We start from the raw sequence: 7,953 nt of genomic DNA, 5'->3' as shown, positions 1-7,953 counted from the left end.
TCTGGGAGCTGGAAGTTGGGGCCCGTCATACAGATTATGCCCTACATTGTTACCCTGGAAGGGTTACTGTTCGAATCAGTTATGTTACGAGTTTGGCAAGCATTTGATAATTCATATTTAGGTATTTTTCTTCCTTTCTTTTTATGTCTTTTGGGGAGCCTGATCATCGAAGGTTGTGGTGAGGTTTGCATTGGTCTGCACGGTTTGAGGTGTTATGGGAGCTTCCGCAGAATGCCTGATTTACAGCAGGGGGCAAACAAATGGTGGAGTTGGCGATAGATAGGAATTTGCTCCTGGTTATGCTGGGACCTTTTGAGTCTGAGGGGTTGGGAGACTGGGGAGGGAGATGGAGAAGGGGCATTTATGTCTAGTCAATTCGACTGGAGAAGGAAGAGGGGAGATCACTGGAAGGAGATAATGATAAGACTATAACCACCCCAACTTGTTGCTGTCTCTCCCTGAATGTGCAGGGGTTGAATTCTCCGATTAAAAGAAGGGCATTGATGCACCACATGGCCACCTTAGACTCCTCGATCCTGTTTCTTCAGGAGACTCACTTGCTCCCGTCAGATGAATTCCAGCTTAACAGTAAATTATATCCCACAAAATGTTGCGCTTCTTCAGGGAGTAAGAGAGCTGGGGTGGCCATCCTGGTTCGCAGAGGAATCTTGTTAGGGGTCTGTAAGACGCTGAAGGATGTAGGAGGCAGATATGTCTTAGTGGTAGTCGATCTGCAGGGGAGGAAGGTGACACTGGTCTCCCTGTATGCGCCCAACGCACAGCAGGACACTTTTTTTTAATCTGTCTCGAAGCTACTGTTTGAACATGCGGAGGGTGAAATAATAATTGGGGGTGATTTCAATGCTGTAATTGACCATCTGATGGATACAACTCTCCCCCCAACTAGCGCTGATAAAAACAATGTTTTGACACTTACTACGCTTCTGCGGGAACATTCCCTTATAGAGGTATGGAGATTCTGTCATCCAGAAGAGCGAAAATACACATATTATTCTGCGGTGCACAGGGGATTCTCGAGGTTGGATATGTTCTTAGTGTCCGATAAGTTAATAGCCCAAGCAATTGACATAGATATACTGCCCAAGGCCTTGTCAGATCACGCTCCGTTCCTACTCACGTTGGCCTCTCTTCAGGCTCGGCCAAGCCCACCACGGTCCTGGCAATTCAATGAATTCCTCCTGGAGGATCCCCAGTTCTGCTCATGTATTTCAGAGGCTATTAACCTTTATTTTAATGAGAATGAAACAGAGGCACTGCCGTATACAAAGATATGGGATGCAGCGAAGGCTGTGCTTCGGGGGCAGGTAATTGCTTACTCTGCGGGGAAAGGTAGGGCCAGGAAACAAATACAAGCCCAGCTGGAGCTGGAGCTCTGGAAGAGAGAAGAGGCACATAGGTGTAGACCTACTCAGAAACGAGTGGTTAGGATAGCCCAGAGAGCCCTCGAGACTCATCACATGAGCCGTGCAGCGTATAGTATGATGAGAGTTAAGCAATACTACTATTCTAAAGGTAACAAGGCCAATCGGCTATTAGCAGCCAAGTTGAAACTACGGGCGAGCCGCAATAGGATTGAGGCACTGGTGGATGGGGAAGGAAAGAGGGTCACATCAGAGAGAGAGAAACTTTGCGTAGTGGAGGAGTACTTTAGGGCTCATTCTGCCCCCCACCAAATAGATGTACGTATGGCGGAGGGGTTCATACGAGATGCACATTTGCCACAGTTGCCTCAAGCAACCCTTGAGCTTTTAGAGGAGCCAATTACAAGGGAGGAGATATAAAACGTGATTCGCTCCCTTCTTCTGGGTAAGGCCCCAGGGCCTGACAGGTTCACAAATAAATTCTATAAGATTTTTAGGGCTGAGCTTTCCCCTTATTTAGCAAAACTCTTTAATAACATCTGGGCAACGGGGTCGGTCTCGGAGTCTATGGCAGATTCCACTACGACATTGGTTTTGAAACCCAGAAGAAATCCGATTGAATGCGCATCTTATCGACCAATTACTTTACTAAATACGGATGCGAAACTACTAAGTAGGGTGATAGCAGGGCGCCTGGGGGTGGTTCTTCCGACACTAGTGGAGAAAGACCAAACAGGGTTTATACGGAACCGTTCGACTCAAGATAATATATGTCGGACGATATATCTGATAGCTCTGGCCCCTAGACTGCCAGGTAAATTGTCGCTGTTATCTTTAGATGCCCATCGGGCTTTTGACAGTATGTCTTGGATTTACTTACAGTTGGTGCTAGAGAGGTTCGGGTTTGGCCCCAGATTTTTGAGGTTGATTCTCTCCAATTACCAGTTTCCCTCCGCTAAAGTCAAAGTGAATGCGAACATGACCCCATCGATCCGTTTGTATAGGGGCACTAGGCAGTGTTGTCCCCTGTCCCCTTTGGTTTTTGCATTAGCTTTAGAGCCCTTAGCCCAACATGTCCGATTGAGCAGAGAGATCATGGGCTTTGAATTTGCAGGACAATGCCATAAGATAGCGTTATACGCTGATGACCTGCTATGTTTCCTGAAGGATGCAACTAAGTCCATCCTGCCCCTAATGCGCTTATTGTCCAATTTTGAAAACATTTCTGGCTTTGGGGTGAATGCAAATAAATCGGTGGGTATGGCATTAACTGAGCCCCCGGAGAATCTGGCGGAGATGCAGGCGGCCTTTCCCATTCCCTGGTCTTCTACAAACATTCCCTACTTAGGGATTAAACTGACCACGACCTATGCAGGCCTATTTAAAGCAAATATACCAGCACTATTTAGAGAGGCTAAAGAATGGCTTCGCCGATGGGATTCACAGGAAATGTCCTGGTTGGGCAGGGTGAGTGCGGTAAAGATGTCTCTTACCCCAAAGCTGCTATATGCCTTCCATTCGTTGTCGATACGGATTCCTGAGAGGGATCTTATAGATATGCAGAAGGAGATAGGACGCTTTGTGTGGGGAAACAACAGGCCTAGAATACCCTATACATTCTTGACGAGAAAGGCGATACAGGGGGGTATAGGTCTGCATTCAGTTCAGCGCTACTAAGGGCGGTGCAGGTGGCTCCTATGTTAGCCTGGGGGAGTTCCACTGAAACTCCTAAATGGCAGGAAATAGAGCAGGAAGCCTCTCCATTGCTGTTAGAGTATTTCCCTTTCCTGCCCAAAGAGGCGCAAAACTATCAGGGGGGAATTCTGCCCACAACGCTTGCTACGCTTCAAAGCTGGGATAAGGCGAAGGTGCAAAGGGGGATAGCTCTGGGTCTGGGTCCGTTGTCCCCTGCAGCACAAAATCCGGCATTTACACCGGGACTAGCTCCCAGCTCATTTCAAGGGTGGGAATCAAATGGACCATTGAGGCTTGGGGACTTATATGTAGATCAGGAACCACTGACATTTCAGGAGTGCAAGGAGAAGTTTGGGCTGTCGGAGGGGGAACGGTTTAGGTACATAAAGCTACGACACTGGTTGACTAATATGGAAACTCGCCAAGCTGTCAGCAGAGCGCCATTTGGTATAGAACTGAGAATTCTTGAGGGGCAGAGCTCTCATAGGCTGGTGGCTTGTTATGGCCTTCTAGAAAATGTCTCCGAGGGTGAAAAGCTCCCCTACATGTTATCGTGGGAAAGAGAGTTAGGAGTTGAAATCCCAGAGGAATCCTGGCAGCGCATATGGCATAGAGCCCACAAGAGCTCCAGATGTACATTGGTAAAAAAAAATGCAATTAAGATATGCTTTTGTTGGTACTTCCCACCGACTAGATTGCATGCCATGAACCCCGGGTATCCGGATACATGCTGGCATGGGTGTGGTGAAAAGGGTGATCTAGGGCATATGTGGTGGCATTGTGTGGTCATCCAGGACTATTGGTTAGAGATCTGTTCCAAGATCAAGGATTTTACTGGCACGCTGCTTCCTATGGACCCGCGTATACTAATCCTAGGTGACGTGCCTGAAGATGGGTCCTTCCCGATGACGGGGTCCAGAGCAGCCCTAATTGCGCAGTTACTTATTGTGGGCACGAATCACCAGGGCTTGATTTTGGAAAGCGGTGGAGGGACCACAGGTGGCATACTGGTGGGTGAAGGTGTGGGAATTGATGGGTCTGGAAAAGCTCACTGCTATGCTAGAAGGGAAGCTATCGAGTTTCAGACGGATCTGGAACCCTTCCTTGGACTATGTGGAGGATAGGAGCAGCTGTACTTTAGGCTGGATCTGATGAGGCACTTTATGAACTCCTGACAGACTTGGAATTGTGTACTTTGCACAGAAAGGATATTGATACGAATTGCACAGGCTCCAATTTATTGAATGTTTTTTTTTCTCTCTCTTTCCCGCTTCTTCTGTTTGTTTATTCTTGCATTGTTCTCCAATTGATTGTTGATAAATTAATTTGTTCATGATCTATTTAAAGTTGAATTGGTGAATTGCGACATTATGCTTCGCTGAATGGAGATGGACTCAAGGGAGGGTACGCTGGACTGAAAATTTGATGAATTGGTGTACGTGCTCTCCCCTTGTCTTATTACTGTTGGATCAATTGGTTTTCTTGAAAAACGTTTTTAAAAAGAATGAGGACCCTGATCTTTCCTGAGGGATGTTGTCTGAAGAGTGAATTAAGGGTCAAATCCCCAGAGGAGATAGAGGTGTGGATACAATCGCTTACTGAGTTCCTCTTTAAGCTCCCACAGGCTTCCAAAATTAGATGGAAAGCTGTGGAAAGGGGCAAGTTTGACATCAGGATTCGGGATCGTAAACAAATAATGTGTCAAGAAATTTGTGCTTGCAGGCTGGTTCCTAGTAACATTAGGAACCAGCAGGCGAGGCTGACAGAGATTAAGTACATCAAGCGGCAGAGCCACTCATGGCTCTATCACTATCGTAAGTCTCAACAACGTGTGAAATGGGAAAACTTCATACAGATTCTTATGAGTAGAAACACTTGAAGAATCTGGCAAACACTAGGAGAGGCAGGAGGGGAACAGGGACTGAGAATAGAGAATCCCATTGGGGAGGAGCAGTGAGTAGAACACATTAAAAACAAGTTCTATGACGTAAACATACCAGCACCAGCTGTTACATTAAACACAAATACATGGACTTTACCTTTAAGTCATACCAAGATAAAGCAGGCCATTATTGCACTTAAACCCTCCAAGGCCCCGGGCCCTAATGGGCTTGCAAATTCAGTATTGAAAAGTGACCCGGACAAGTGGGCACATATCCTATTGATACTCTTTTCGCTCATTTGTAGGTCTGCCGTGATCCCGTTCTCATAGGGAAGGTCTGTAATAATACCAGTACATAAAAAGGGCGATTGCTGTATTACTGGTAATTACCAACTCCTCTCCATGTTAGACGTCATTAGTAAAATATTTATGACTCTTGTTCTCAGGGAACTTGAAACCTGGGTTGCAACAAACAAAATCTAACTATGCACAGACGGGTTTTAGACTTGGTTCTGGGACAACCCATAACATCAGGGTCCTAGACCTATTGATTAATAATAACTTGAGCAATGAAAATGCCACCCTATACATCATTTTTGTGGACTTTTGTACTGCGTTTGATCAAGTCATAAGGGAAACACTGTGGGACAAGTTAAGAGAGCTAAAATTCCCAGGCTGGATAGTACATGTTTTGATGAGCCTGCATAGTAACAACAGTGCCAGGGTCAGGCTCAATAATGAGGGAGAGCCTACTGACCCCATTACTATGAACATGGGAGTTAAACAGGGCTGTGTGGGGGCACCTATGTGCTATAATCTGTATATAGCTGACTTGTTACCCCGGATGGCTGCCAAGGCTAATTGCCCTCCAAGGTTGGGGGATATCCCCATTGTAGGCATGCTCTATGCTGACGATTTAATACTATTTGATCGTACATTGTCGGGAGCAAAGAGCATGCTAGAGGAGTTATCCCTGTATTCAGCACAACTGGGGCTTACTATCAATTTGAGGAAAACAAAAATCCTGGCTATAATCAAACGTGGCCCCCTTCGTTCAGGGACCGATACTAGCCTGGGCAGAATTAACATTGAACAATCTTACCCATACCTGGGGCTAGAATTTGATACTCGACCTAATTATGACCTGATTATTTTTCAGAAGAAGAGACGGGCCAAACTTCTTACCTTGCAGGCTTGTAAATTTGCCAAAAGCTCTGCTGGGTTTAGTATTGCTGGTATTATTAAACTTTATCAGCAGTGCTTCGCTCCGGCAATCCTTTATGGCCTGGAGGTATTAGCCATACAGGATTTGAACTGGCTCAATGTGTTAGAGGGCCAATATTGGCGCGCTGTACTGGGTACGGGCCCACCCTGTCCTTTCCAGTATTTGAGACTAGAGCTAGGCTTAATCTCATTGAAAGGTATGGCCTTGCGAGCCCGAGGTGTGTTCTACTTGAAAACTGTCTCTACTTCTACATGTAGATTGCTTAGCTTGGCCAGTATTAATTTCGATAACGAAAAGTCACCCCAGGGTAACAGTTATAAGCAGCTAAATGAGTTCTTTTTCACCGAAATAGACTGGTCTTATGATAAGAAGTGCCCCACGACATTCATACATTTAAAAAAATCCTTTATACATAAAATCAACAGATGGAATTGGACCCAGAATTACATCTATCTGTCCACCCTGAAGGGGTAGGTATGAAACGGTAACGCATGTAATCCATAGATACAGAAAGCCCCAACCATACCCGTTGTTATGCCCTGACCTGGAGGTACGGCATTTTATGCTAAGGTTAAGGACAAACCAACTCCAGGTACTAGCGATTATGGGGTCTCGGCTGGGTATCCCAATAAAGGACAGGTATTGTCGTATTTGTATGAAGGATGAACACCATCAAACCTCTAGGCATGTTTTAACAATGTGCCCTCAATTAATTCCATTATATATGTACCTGTTGGCAAAGTTGGTAAGCAACCATTAAGAGAGAGCCCTTCTGGGACTACTGTTTAAATTCTGACTCTAATGGGACCCAATTGGCATTAAATAGATAGGGTCTGGGCCAGAGTCAAAAGTTTATTACCCAAGCAACTGGCCATAGTGGACTCTAGAGTGGTCTCCTAGGGCCAGGCTCACATGCCTTTTGCTTGATGCCTGTTTTACTGGCCCACAGGACTGTTGCTTGATGTCTACCCGTTTGGCCTTTGGGCCTGACGCATGAGGTTTGTGTGGTGCCCAGTGCCTAGCGTTCATAGTGTCCCTTGTGATTATTCTGCCATAGGTACCACTATGTTCGCATGGGCTGCACGGGATGTATAACAGTGTATAATAATAGTGAGACTAGCATCACTTATTCAGGCAGTCACGTAGACATGTATTGCATTGCACTCAGACTTATATGTTATATGTTACATGTTATATGTTTAAATGTTATGTTTATTTAAAGTTTAATGTGTATATTGAATGTAGGTATAAACTTAACTTTACTTAAATTATATTTTGTATTTTGTATTTTATATTGATTGTGTAAAGTTCAATTTGAACTAATTCCCAATAAATGTATTATTATTAATGTATTCTTTTTGATTAGTAATCAAATGCTTAAAACCTCTAGTGATCCAACGAGCTATAAGGAGTGGCTGAGCAGTTTGTTCCCACAGCAGTAATGTGTTGATTCTGTAACATGAGCAGCAAGCTTTAGGCATAGATTGTTCAGATTTTGTATTGGTGTTCGAAATGGTTGTCTTCACTTGGCATTGACTAGCACCCACAATCATATTAGAACTGTTAGCGGATGTGTTTCTCATTGTTGATAAATTAAAAAAAAAATTCTAAACCCAAGGAAAACAGTTCAGACTTAGCCAACCAGATTGTATTTAATACTACTCTAGAGCAGAGCCATTTTTCGATATGGCTGTGCTTCTCTCTTCTACGAATTTGATCGGATTTATGTCAATGGAGCTGGTATCTCTCAGAGTGGGAATTTCTGCAAG

The sequence above is a fragment of the Ambystoma mexicanum genome, chromosome 4p (genome assembly GCF_040938575.1).
Source record: "Ambystoma mexicanum isolate Mex_15411 chromosome 4p, UKY_AmexF1_1, whole genome shotgun sequence".
Taxonomy (NCBI): Eukaryota; Metazoa; Chordata; class Amphibia; order Caudata; family Ambystomatidae; genus Ambystoma; species Ambystoma mexicanum.
Note: the sequence above shows the minus strand (reverse complement) of the source record.